Source organism: Manis pentadactyla, chromosome 8 (genome assembly GCF_030020395.1).
Source record: "Manis pentadactyla isolate mManPen7 chromosome 8, mManPen7.hap1, whole genome shotgun sequence".
Taxonomy (NCBI): Eukaryota; Metazoa; Chordata; class Mammalia; order Pholidota; family Manidae; genus Manis; species Manis pentadactyla.
The window spans coordinates 137,718,035-137,730,710 of NC_080026.1; the positions used below are offsets into that span (position 1 = coordinate 137,718,035).

The 12,676-nt window shown below is 44.0% G+C and overlaps 1 protein-coding gene across 2 annotated transcripts in view; it reads left to right on the forward strand.

The window, feature by feature from the left end:
* The window catches only part of MGMT (O-6-methylguanine-DNA methyltransferase), a 266,672-nt gene that overhangs the window by 16,591 nt on the left and 237,405 nt on the right, over window positions 1-12,676 (forward strand). The window contains exon 1 of one of the 2 annotated variants that reach the window (XM_057506484.1): window positions 5,203-5,239. The exons of the other annotated variant lie outside the window; for it this stretch is intronic. The gene's annotated coding sequence lies outside the window, so the exon portion shown is untranslated. Of the gene's footprint in view, window positions 1-5,202; window positions 5,240-12,676 lie in introns of those variants that run through there. 2 annotated transcript variants of the gene reach the window in all.

Consider the following 12,676-nt stretch of genomic DNA (forward strand, 5'->3'; position numbering starts at 1 on the left):
CTCCTGTCTCCCCACCCTGGCTTCCCCACTTGCCCGTGATGGTTATTTTTCACTGTATTTGGTGTGTATCATTCCCTTGCTTTTTAAGTGTGTGCAGTCTTACCGTCAATCCATTAATTCCACAAAACCTCATTTAGTGTGGCATGTTTTGACCTTTATAAAAAGGATATTATGTTGTCTAGGAGTTCTGAGACTTCCCTTCCACTCAGTCATATTCCTGGATTTCATGGAGTTGTGTGTAGCTGTGTAAGTTGTACATGACAGCATTTCTTCCACCTTTTATTTATATACTTTTCTATCATCCCTGGACATTTGAGTTGTTCCCAGTTTGGGCTGCACCCACCGCAGCTGTGATCACTTTTGTGCCTCTCCCGGTGCACCTTTACAGCTGTTCCCGTGGTGTGTTCTCCCGCCGGTTCAGTGTTACAAAACAGTAACTGGTATGTGGAGACGGTTGAAGCACATTAGACCTGTGTTAGTGGATGCACGTCCTTACCAAACGTGGAATTTATTTGAGTTGCTAAACTGCTGGGTAGAAAATAGTATCTCATTGTGATCTTAACATTTCTCTGATTGACGGTGAGGTTGAACATCTTTCCAAGTTGCCGTTTATGACTCCTCTTCTGCGTGCTAATGGGCATGAGGTGTGCGTTGTCTGGTAGTAATTATCACTATATGGGCTTTCTTTTGAATGGCATCTCTTTCCATCCTCTTATTTTCAGCCTTTGTCCTCATAGTTAAAAGTGTGTATATAGTGTGTAGGTTTTTTGATATCCAGTCTTCTAGTTATTTTTTCGTTTAGTCCATTCTTATTAAAGTAATTATAGATGTAGTTGAGTTTAATTCTACCATTTTGCTATTTATCTTCTATGGACCCTTATCTTTTTTGTTCTTTTCTTCTATTTTATTTTGCTTTCTGTTGGCTCAATAAAATATTTTAATTCATTTTTCTTATCTATTAACTTTTTTATTGAACTTGTTTTTAGTGATTAACCTGGAGATTACAATACACCCTTGACTTTTTATAATTTTCCTGAAATTGCTACTTTACCTCTTTCTAAACACTTTATAAAACTTTATTCTATTTACCTCTGACCCAGCTTTTATGTTGTTGTATTTTAATTCCATAGACACTTCAAAAGCTGTAATCATCATCACCATCATCATCATTGTTTTAAAAATTCAGTATTTGTGTAGATTTAACACATACTTATCCTTTCTGGTACATTATTTTCTTCATCAACATGTTTCCACCTGGGGTGATTTACTCCTGCTTGAAGAACTCTTAATTTTTTTGTTTTTTTAATACTGATCAGCTGAGAGAGGAATTCAATCCATTTTAAAGATGTTATTTTGTCTCTGCTTAAAAGAATAATTTAATAGTTCTTGGTTGTTGAGTTAGCAGTTATTTTGTTTCATCATTTTAATATTTCATTTCATTTTCTTCGGGTTTCTAAAGTTTCTGTGGGAGAGTCAGCTGTCAGTCTTAATACTGCCCCTTTGAAGGTAGCATGGACTTAAACTGACTGCTTTCACTGTCTCCCTGTTGTTTTCCTGTTTGCTTTGGTTTGGAGCTCATTAACTATTACAGTTGCGATTTTTCTTTGTATTCTGCTTAGAGTTTGCCGAGCATCTTGAGTCTCTGGGTTGGGATCAGTCACCTTTTTTGGAAAACCTCGACTCAAGTTTTTTTCAACGGTCGCTGTTCCTTGCCCACTCTGCCTTCATTTCTGGGATTGAATGCAGGGAAGTCGGTCCCTCTGAGAGCCCCACATGGCTCTGATGTTCGTGGTTTTTCTACTTCTGTTTCCTTTCTGTGCCATGGTTTGGTTATTGCCATTGACCGGTCCTTGCTGGTCCCAGGATTTGTCTCCTGTCCAGTCTACTAGTAATCTTATCCTGTGAGTTCTCAATTTCAAATTCTGCATTTTTCAGTTCTAGAATGTCTTCCTCATATTTTAATATGTATTTCAATTCTGTATTTAAATTTTTCCATTCTCTCATTCATTTTGTCTGTCTTTTCCTCTTATTTTTAAGTATATCAATCATAATTATTTTAAAGTTTCTGTCTGCTAACATCAATATCTTGGATATCCATTTTTCTGCTTGCACTTTGTTTTCTTTTTTCATTCTCTTAACTGTTTAGTACACATACACATACATGCACATATGTGCATACACACCACTGCGCACGCACGCACACACACACACATGATAATCACATTGTGTTTGGTCTTTTCACCCGACTTTGTATCATAGGTGCTTCACCCACGTTACTGAACCTTTGCCAAACATACTTGCAGGACAGCATAGTATCCCACTGTAAAGATGTAGTGTTCTTTTATTGTTAGGTACTTAGGGCAGTTTCATATCTGAGACTGTCTTAATTAATTAAAATTTTGTTACAGAAATGTTTAATATGGTGTTTATTAATATGGTGCTTAATGTGGTGTTTTAAGGTTCCCTCCTTGAACTAAATCAAGGTGGGAAGACCCCTGATGTCTTCGGTTGAGCCGGTCAGCTTCTCTAGTTCAGGGACTGCCTGCAACTTTGGATCCCCATTGTGATGGCCACTTATTCATGCCTTCAGAGAACCAGGTCCACCTCCAGTTCGTGGGTGTTTGTGGGTGGGGTCTGTGCGGGTCTGTGTCTGACTCTGGACTGGCTGGACAAGGCCCTGACCATGTGGGTTTTCAGCTCACCTTGGACAGAAGTGAGTGACATACTCAGAGCCCAGCACATGCTGTGTGGCTGTCCCTGAGTGCTGGGCTCCTGGTTTGTGAGCGACATCGGCTCTTTAGCTCCTGGGTCCCGCTCTCCCTACTACGTGCACCAACAGGGTTGGACGACACTGCCAACAGAACTTGCGGCAGAGGTAGAAACGTTCTCCATCTGTGTTGTCCAGTATGGTCGCCACTGGTCACATGTGGCTATCGGGCACTTGAAATGTGATGAGTGTGACATAAGAACTGGATCTTTTAATTTTATTACATTCAGATTAATTTAAATCTTAACAAGTAGCCCCATGTGGCTAATAGCTACTGTATTGGCCATTGCTGGTCCGGATGGATTGAATGTTTGCTTAACTGCGTTTAGTTGTTGTCAGAGTCCATTCTAACGCTTGCTTCTATTTTCATTTGTTCATTTTATCACTAGTGCTTTGAGCATTAGGATGTCCTTTTTGTGTATGAGCAGGGTCCCTTTGTGTAATAGGGACACCACCTCCATGGGACAGGAATCAGCCTGAACAGGACACTGAAAACATAAAGTAGGGCTGAGTTAGAGAAGAATAAAGGATTTTGTTGGAAATTATCTTGTGTGGCAAAACCACTTAAGTAAACTAAGGTATTTTAACCAGGTTTTGGATCTTTGTCAAAATTAATAATTCAAATTTATAGTAAGTTCCCTAAGTAATTGCTCTATGTAAATGAGACTAATTTCTCTTCGAATTTATGGTGCAAGTAATATAAATTAGAGTTATAGATCTGTTGATCTTCTGAATCTAGGCAAAATAAATGTATCTTTTGCTCAAATCATGCAAGATTTCTCTATGAATCTTAAAGTATCTGTTTTGTGAAACTGGGTTAAGCTATCTTAGAAACTATAAATAGTGATTTGGTAATTAGGTGTTTGGTTTATTTGTTATAATGGAGTGCTTATTAAAGTTCAGTGTGTTTTTACCCCATGGATCAGAAACTTTTATAGGCCAAGTGATAAGGCACACCCTCTACATTCTACTTGCTGATTATGACTCATTACAGATGATAGATGACCTACTGAACTTTCAAATTCCTGTTTGCTTATAGAGAGAGAAAATCCTCATCTCTTTTTTATCAGCCCTACTCCAAAATTCTGACCATCTTATATAACCTTACACCATATCACATTGTAAGAGGGGAGAAACGATAACGTGAACATGCTCTCTCTGTCAGACATGGATGAAATTTGGTCTGTCCTGGCTTATCTCCTTCCACCAGAATTCCCTTTTTTCTCTCAAAAACTTCATGTGGTTAAAACAATATCATGACTCCTTTGGATGCAAGTTCCTGCAGAAGCAGCACTATGTCAGGTCCCAGAGAGTACACAGCCTCCCCAAAGCCTGTGCAGGACAGTCCAGTGTCTTCGTGTCCCGAGGGGTGGCACTGACAAGACTGAGATGGCCTTGTAGATTCCGGAACCTGTGGCGGGGCTGGGGACGGGCGCCCATGGACTGACCCTTGTGCATGACCTTTTGCAGAGAGCCCAATGACGGGGGCAGTTGGGCTGTAGTGTGTGCCATTTGGGGTCACCCTTTTGATTTTATCCTCACCCTCTTCAAGTAAAGAAAATTGATTGTTTATTTCTTTGGAATCAAACTGTGTTACACACAGAAAGCTGTGTTTTATAAATATTTAAGGAAGCACAAATGTCAGGAATTTTCATTATCCCTCTAAGTCTTGCTCCACCACCCCTGCCAAAGCCAGTTTGATCTGCCCTAGTTCTGCACTCTTTCTGTCTGCCTGTTTCATAGGACCTAATAGCAGTAAGTACATTTAAGATGTGCACAGGTTTAATGAATGGCCAGTGAGAAGAGAGACTACTTTTGTGACAAGATTAACTCCTTGGCTCAAGGGACGTAACATTTTAGTAAAATCAAAATTTGTCTAGTTATCCTAGCTGTGCCTTCAACCTCTGGCTTCCTTATAAAAATGTCTAAATAAAATACCGGTGGCTGTCTCTGGCTATTATTTCCCCGTGTTACATGGCCTGACCTAGAACCTGCACAGGGCTGTGAAGTTGGGCCAGGGTCTTCCTGTTTCTGACGCAACATTTTGTGCCAACTGTAGAATCGGGGATAATGCATGGATGCTAGTTGTCTGCATGGTCTAGATGTTTAGGAAAAACATGGAGGTGTATCCCCCCCAAGTAGTGTCTGGTATTGCTTTAAATAAATTCCTACATAATCTATATGTTCCCTCTTTTAACTGCTACACTAATGTAGTAGTCTGGATGAGTTCACTGTTTTCTTCCCTTCTTTGGGCAGGAGAGGCCTGCTGGGAATGGAAGCTTCAGAGCAAGTGTTCTGAATGGTCTCTGATTTAAAACGGGGGCCTCATTCCTTTATCTGATCTATAATGTGAGAGAGAGCTGCTAGCCAGCTGACACTCATCTTAATTTATGATCTATTTAACTTTTTTATTTCCCAGCCACAACTCATGTCCCACATCTCAGCCCCGATCTCCGTACCAGCGTGTCAGAGGCGAGTGTGCAGCGTCACGGTTCTGGAGCCGGAGGGGTGTGCACTGGAAGGAGGCCGCCAGCCCTCCCCGTCTGCGGCACCAAGCCCTCAGCAGTAGGAGTGGGGAAGGCCCTGCCAGCGCTTCAGCCCCTGGGTTCCTCTCATCATTTCTCAACTGCCAGGTCTTTTGGGTCAGGATAGATCCAGCATGTACACAGATGTCAGCAAAATGGTGTTTTTTGACCTTTTATTTTGAATAGTTGTAGACTTACAAGAAGTTGCACAAAGAGCACAGAAAGTTTTTGTATAGCCACCATCTGGTTTTGCCCAATGTTAGTGTCTTACTCAGCCTTATCCATGACCTTGTACAGTTACCCAGCCAGGGAATCACTATACAAGGTATTAGGATATTAGTTAGGATTGTGTACAAGCCTTGTTGAAGTTTCACCAGTTTCCCCACAAAGGTCCTCCTCTGAGCTGCCGTCCTCTCCAAGACCCCACATGGCATTTGGCTGTCACGCTCCTTCCCTCGAGGTTGTGACAGTCCCTCTCTTCTTGCCTTTGGTGACCTAGACACTTTGGAAGAGTGCTGGCCAGCTTTTTAGTAGATTGCCCCAATCTGGGTTTGTGATGCAGCCTCACAATTAGATTGAGATTCATGTTTTTGGTGAGAGGAGCACAGAAGGGTGCCCACTCTCAAGGCCTTGTGTCACAGTGTATACAGTGGCCGTGTGCCCACTGCTGGTGGTGCCAACCTTGGTCACGGTGGGAGGTGGATCAAGCATGTTTCTCCAACTAAACAGTCAACTATTTCCCCTTTGAAGTTACTCAGGGGAGATGCTTTGAGACCATGCAGATACCTCAGTTCCCTTTGGGCTTCCTCGTACTTCCAGGGTCCACTGAGGGATCTTGCTGCCACTTGTTACTCTTCTGTCGGCCGAGTATTATGTATTTCCTTCCCTCTTTCTTCATTTGCTAGTTAGACTTCCTCTGTGTCACAGAGCTGTTCCTTTTCTCCCATTTATGTTTATTCACTGAATTACTTATTAGTATGGAGTCATGGATATTTTATATTATGGATTATAATCTGATACTGTCATTCTTACTTTGTTACTCAAGAGCTTTAACTCTGGCTCTTGGGAAGCCCTGGAGGTTGGCCGTATGTCTTTTCTCACATACCCATCCTAGCGCTTTCTTACCTTCTGGCACTGCAGTATAATCCAAGCTTAGCTTATATTTCCCCTGCCCCAGGTCTAGGTCCAATTACTTCTCCAGACAGCCTGAGTTCCTTTTCCTCAGGAATATTGTAGTTAGAAACAAAGAAACCAAGATCTGGGAGCTGGAGTGCTCACGGCTGCCAAGGTGCTCTTTCTCTTGACCCCTCTTGGTGGACTGAGCCAGGGGTCTGTGTGTGTACACTGACCCGTGCATGCACATCATGAGGCAGCATGTGTTTATTTCTGTGTCTGTCATCGGCTTGTGTACTCAAAACTGTGAGTTTGTCCTGATACCTCTAATTCAAGCGTGTTTCATTCCAGCCTACTCCCCACCCGCTTATTTGTAACTCTTTTCTCTGGCAGTTGGAAACCTGGCTCTTGGATCTGCAATGTACCTACTAATGTAATGGGTTCTTTTAAACAGGCTTCTGGTAAAACCGGGTCACTGTGTAGCCATCACTGGTGCAAAAGGGGCCTGGTAGGTGAAATCCGATTTGTGAAGGAGAATATTTCCTGTGCTTGCTCAGTAAAAGGGTGGTCTATGGAATTCTTTCAGCTAGTTATGTAAGCCTGGTTATGAACCCAAGGTTGACATTTAAAATGGAATAGACAGAAAATGAAGTAATTCTGCTCCAAAATAGATGGCATGTTTCCAAATAGGTAGACTAGCTAATTAGCTTATTTCACAGATACCCAAATGTTATATGTTGAGAAGAAAAAAAACCAGTGAGGGTCCAATAATGTTATTTTATATGAAGAATAATAATTTCCCTTCATAGCATTCTCTACTAATTTAGGTTCTTTCTTTTTTGTTCATCCGTTTTATTATCATTCCTATTTTTTGTTGGACTCATACTTTTATCTACACATGATTTATTACAGTTATTCTCTTTGTTGTAAATACAGACATTGAAAACTCGTGAGATGAACATGGAACCCTTCAAAAGGTCTGATTGCGCTTCAGTACATCAAGGGCCATAGAGTGCTCATGGTCAGGTGTGTAAGAGTCAGGAGTTTTAAGGTGCTACTTACCTTCATGGATACTGTGTTGTAGGATCTTATACTGGGCTCATATTTCATGAAGTTTTGTGTTGGAATTGTGTTTGTTGGTGGCAAAGGATTATAAAACTTAGCTGACAGAAATACATTTACCATTATCAGCTTTCGTCAGATGAAGATTGACAATTGTTGGACAGCCTTATGAAATGTCTGGATCTTATTCTGGGGAGGGTAGGAGCCTTCACATGCCTGTATGTGATTCCCTGTGTTCCTTCCATAGTGGTGTAGTCAGGCTAGTGTGTGACGTCCTGGGCTTACCACGAGTTTGAAGCAGGCTGTATAGTTATAAGCTCCACATGGGGCTCCTTCTGTGGAATTAGCCCAGACCCACAGAGGGTGGGTGGTATTTGTTACTGAAGAATCACCGAGCCTGTTCTGACTAATGCAGTGTGGAATGTATCTGTGTCTGGGAGAGAGTTGCGAGTCTGGCAGAAGTCAAGACTTTGAGGTATGTTGGACATGACCTTGAATGTCCACCTGCTACTTACTTGCTGTGCCCTTGGGCTGGTTATTTAACCTCTCAATCTGTTTTCTCATCTACAAGTAATTTGTTCTACCTTAGGTTTGCTGGAAGAGTAAATGAGGTAATGTATGCAAAGCACCTGGCCCAGTGCCAGGCATATGCAGATAATCAATTTCATTCCTGCCCATCTAGACCTTCCGGTGGTCTGTTGGTATAAGGTCACCTACGTAGAGGTGCAGAAGTGTTCTTTTTCTAGGTTATTTGCTTTTTGACAAAAAAGGAAATAAGCGATCACATGGTTATTTTATTTTGCCTTATGAAAATTGAATTAAAACAAGATATGGCTCACATGTGCAGAGAGTTGGTGTAGTTGTCTTTCCCTAAAAAAAGCCACAGCTGAGGACTTGAGGCCACCTTGCCCTGTGTGAACATGTGGGATTGGGGGCTGGGCCACCTCCCTCCACAAATGGCCTGTGTAACCTCAGCACTCTGTCACCTATAATTAGCTTAGGGAGAAACCAGTGTGGGGACTCAAGAGTTTCTCCCTTTACTCTTGTCTTTAACATCAAGTTGTATTCCTTTTTTTTAGCAATAACCTTCGGGAGGGCCCGAGGACAGTTGTAGCTCCAGCACGCTGACTGTGGTACGCAGGGCTGCCCACACAGAGCTGATGGAGACAGCTGGTTTCAACAGCAGCCGTACCCAAACAGAACATAAAAATGCATGTAGGCTAGGAATGCACTTTTCCTTTTTATGACTCTGCTCTGTGTTTCATTTATATTTAAAACTGAGTTGATGAATATGAATACAGATATTTAGAGTTACTGTAAAGTCGTATTTGTTTATGTGCATGGACCATATCTTACAGTTTAAGGGGAGAGTAGTTAATGGTCTGGTCTGTCCACACTGCTTGGAATTTTTTCTTTTTTTTTTTATTTTCCTCTAGCTTCTATTCTTCAGGTGTGTAGCTATTTTAGTATTATGAAGGATGATGGATGATGCTGAAAAGTTTCTTTGGAAGCATTTCTGATATTGTGCAATGCACTTGGGGGTCAGCTACACTTGACTGATGCATGATTTATCCCATGTCCCTGCCACTTCCTGAGATAAAGCTGCTGTTTTATCAAAAATGCCAGCAGCTGTGATTTAGAATTTAGAAACCTCCATTTTCAAATAATTGTCCTGATTACTTTCTGCCATAGCAATAAAATGATAAAAGTAATTGCACACAAATGTGAGACAGCACCAAAATACAATAAAATTAACCTGAATTAACTTGGCTTGTCGATGAGAGGGATTTATGAAATGTGGTGTTGCAGTAAGGGAGGGCGCAGTTATAGCTGGAAGGTGAGTTATTGCCTTAATGTAATGTACTCCATGAAATTTAAAAAAAGAGACTGTTTCTGTTGAGGATGATTGTGCTCTTGAAATTAAGTTGAAGTGATTCTTATAATTGGCAGCAGCAGTGCATTTGAAGGTAATATCTTTTATTGCATCTGCCTCGTTGCATTACTTTTTACTTAGCTGCTTCTGGTGTCAGCTTTTCTAATACTCAGGTGGAGGTTGGCTTGGGATTCCATCAGATCCAGGGACTGGGGTGTTTCATGACCTTTTCAGCAGTGGCCCTGATCTAAGTGTTACAGACTTCTAAAAACATTTAAGTCATTTAGATACTGAAAGTTAAATATTACAGTCAATTTTTTTAAAAATTGAAGGAAGGCCCTCATAAGTGTGTCTTGTTCCCTTATGTGTATATGTACTGGGAATTGCTGGAAATTTCCTATCTCCACCTAATGGTTTTCTGTGGTGTCAGACCCAGCGCCCCATTGGGGCATTGTCTGTAACTTCCCTTTGCAGTCCTGAAATGACATCCATGGGTGATATCTACTTGCATGTACTATTTTCAAAAATCTTCAAGGAAGATATAAATAAAAGGTCAGCAATTTATTGTAAAATGATATGTATTCAGAGCAGAAATGCCTGGGCAGACCTGCACTGGAGGACATGGGGAAATAGTCAGGTGTGTGTGCCTGGAAAGCAGCCACTCCACACAGACCCGGACAGTTTTGCCTAATGGTGTTTCGTGATCTGATCACATTGATGCTCGCACTGTGACATCTCTGAAGTGCTTTTTGTGAAGGTGCAGAAGGTGTCTGCCCCTTGAGTTGCAGAGCAGGCGAGTGCCTGGAAAAGCCTGTGTGTATTACGGCGCATGGAAAGTTGAGCGCACTTCTGTTAAATGGAGCTGTGCTCTAGTTTGGATTCGTTTGAGACTTGAATGTGTCACAGGAAGCAGGAGGACTCTGTTGTTCAGGCCAGTCCCCCATATTCCAGAACATTCGGCCTGCCAGGCTCCTGCCCTTTACATGTTAATAGCCCCTGCAGGCACTGTGACCAACAGAAATGCTTCCCGGCTGCCCAGACGCCCGTTGAGAACAGCAGGCGGGGACCGATAACCTAGCGTGAGACCAGCCAGGGTGGGGTTCGGCTGAGAGGGCCGCTCCTCCTCAGGGCCCCGTCTGACCGGGGCCCTGACCCATCCCAGCCCCCGGAGCAGCCTGAGAGCGAGGCTTCCGTTTGGCTTGGGCTGTGCGTTTCCAGAGGGCGCCAGCCTCCCGCGGGTGGGATCAGCGCCACCCCAGTGCCCACCCCACTCAGACCTCTTTGCCTCTCCAGGTGTGTGTGAATGAGTGGGTTTTATGTGTTCGTTTTTCCGATTCAGTCGTAACGTTCTCGGTGCTCGTGATGTCTGTGACATGCAGCAGAGGCCGTGGAGGAAGCTTTGGGGACCAGCGCCGACTGCAGACTGTGTCGCAGACTTGAGCGCGTGTGTGTTTCCTCCCGCCGGGTCTGGAGGGATGACACCGGTCCGCTGTTTTCCTGAAGAGACTAAAACATCGTGAGCTAATCTGCCTAGGGAAAATATAACTAGTGGAATTTGCCCAGAGAAATAGAACCAGTGGGAATTTTTCCAGAAACAATAAGTGGTATTGATAAAATTCAAGCGCCGTGGGGGATTTAGCGGTAGAGAAGCATCTCTTGTCGGCCCCTCTATTTTCTAGTCCATTGGTAGCTGTGTACGGTTACATTAGCCTACTGGGCTCCCCTGGTTTAGACAAAAATGAAAACAACTGTAAAAAAGGGGCTTTGTGATTAGCCTAGCGTGCCTTTCTATGTTAAAACAGAGGCCTGCTAAAATACTAAGTATCAAGCAGCACGTTTTAATGTCATGTATGACTATTATATACAGTAATAATAGTACTCATTTTTTCAACATTTTGATTTAAGGCTGAGTTTAGGAACTCTAAAGTTATGGAGCTCAGTTACGTGTTGCTTTTGGTCTTAGCGTGGGCGTTTACACTGGTCTTTCCTTTCTTTAACGACGGGTAAGGGTGCTCTCTTGTTGCCACGAGTCAGCACCGGGTCCTCCGGGGCAGCTGCTGTTTTGCGTGTTCTCACTCACGGCACCTTGTCTCCGTGTGCGCTTGGCTCTTCGTGCCGGACGTGGGATTGGAAGCATCCTTCATTTGCCCCAGAGGAACATGGGGCCTCAGACAATTGCTTGTTCCTGAGGGCCTGTGTTTCGTAGGACAGCGCTGAGTGTACCAGGGGCGCGGGCATCCCGGGGACTGGGGACTGTTTGCCTCGTCTTGTCTCACTGCTGTGCTTCAGCTCAGACTTCCTTAGAGTTTTCAGCGTCCCGTCATTGGACCAGTACTTCTCACCGGGGGAGGTTCGCCCTGGGGGCACATGTATCCTGGGGACATCTTTGGTTGTCACGACTGAGGAGGTGCTACTCACTCCCTGCGGGTGGAGACCAGGGATGCAGTGACCATCCCGCAGAACTCGGCCCTGCACAGTGACCCGGCCCTGGTGTCAGCAGTGCCTGGGTGACCCCAGTCACCATCTCTCTCTCTGATAAGTGTTTAAAGCCTGGCTGGGTCCCTGTGCCATCCCAGGCTCACCCACCCACCCACCTGTTGTATTAGTGGCCTCCCATGGCCTTGGGCAGGATTATTTGTCACCTTGATTGACTCCCCCAGCCCAGTGTCCTATGCTGTGGTTTTCAGAGAATCCTGGGCCTCCCCTGGCTCTTCGGCTGCCCACCACAGGCAGGGCTCACCCCCCAGCCAGCACAGGTGGAATGATTGATGGCCTGCGGGGTAACCGCTGAGCACCGTGTGGCACGCGGTCCTGCTCAGTGCTGGTCCTCACCTTGGTGGACGCCTTGTCCAAGTCCAAGGCCCTCGAGGCCTGGCCAGCCCCAGCACTTACTTGGCTATCTCCCTACTGCTGCTGGGACTACATGCTGTGTGTCTTTCTTTTCTCAGAAACTTTGCACACCCCGTTTCTTCCACTCACAAATAGCTTCTTAATCACCCCCTTTTGAACTCCTACCCATCCTTCAAAACTTTCCTTCCCATAGAGATTTTCTTGTCCTTGAATTTGAATATCTTGTTTTTCTGGGAGTCTTCTCTGAACATATTTCTCTGGATCTTTTTTTAGGGCAACAGACATAGTTAAGGAGTAGCCCCTGAAGCCAGACAGAATCAGGATTCCAGTCTTAGCTCCACCACTTAGTGGCTGTATGACCATGACCAGGTTATATAAGCCTCAGTTATCCTCTCTCTAAAGGGGGTTTCAGTGGTGCGGTGCGTGTGGGGGGACCCAGGCAGGCCAGGGCCGTGGGGACAGGCGAGGGCCTGTGTGTCCGGCCCT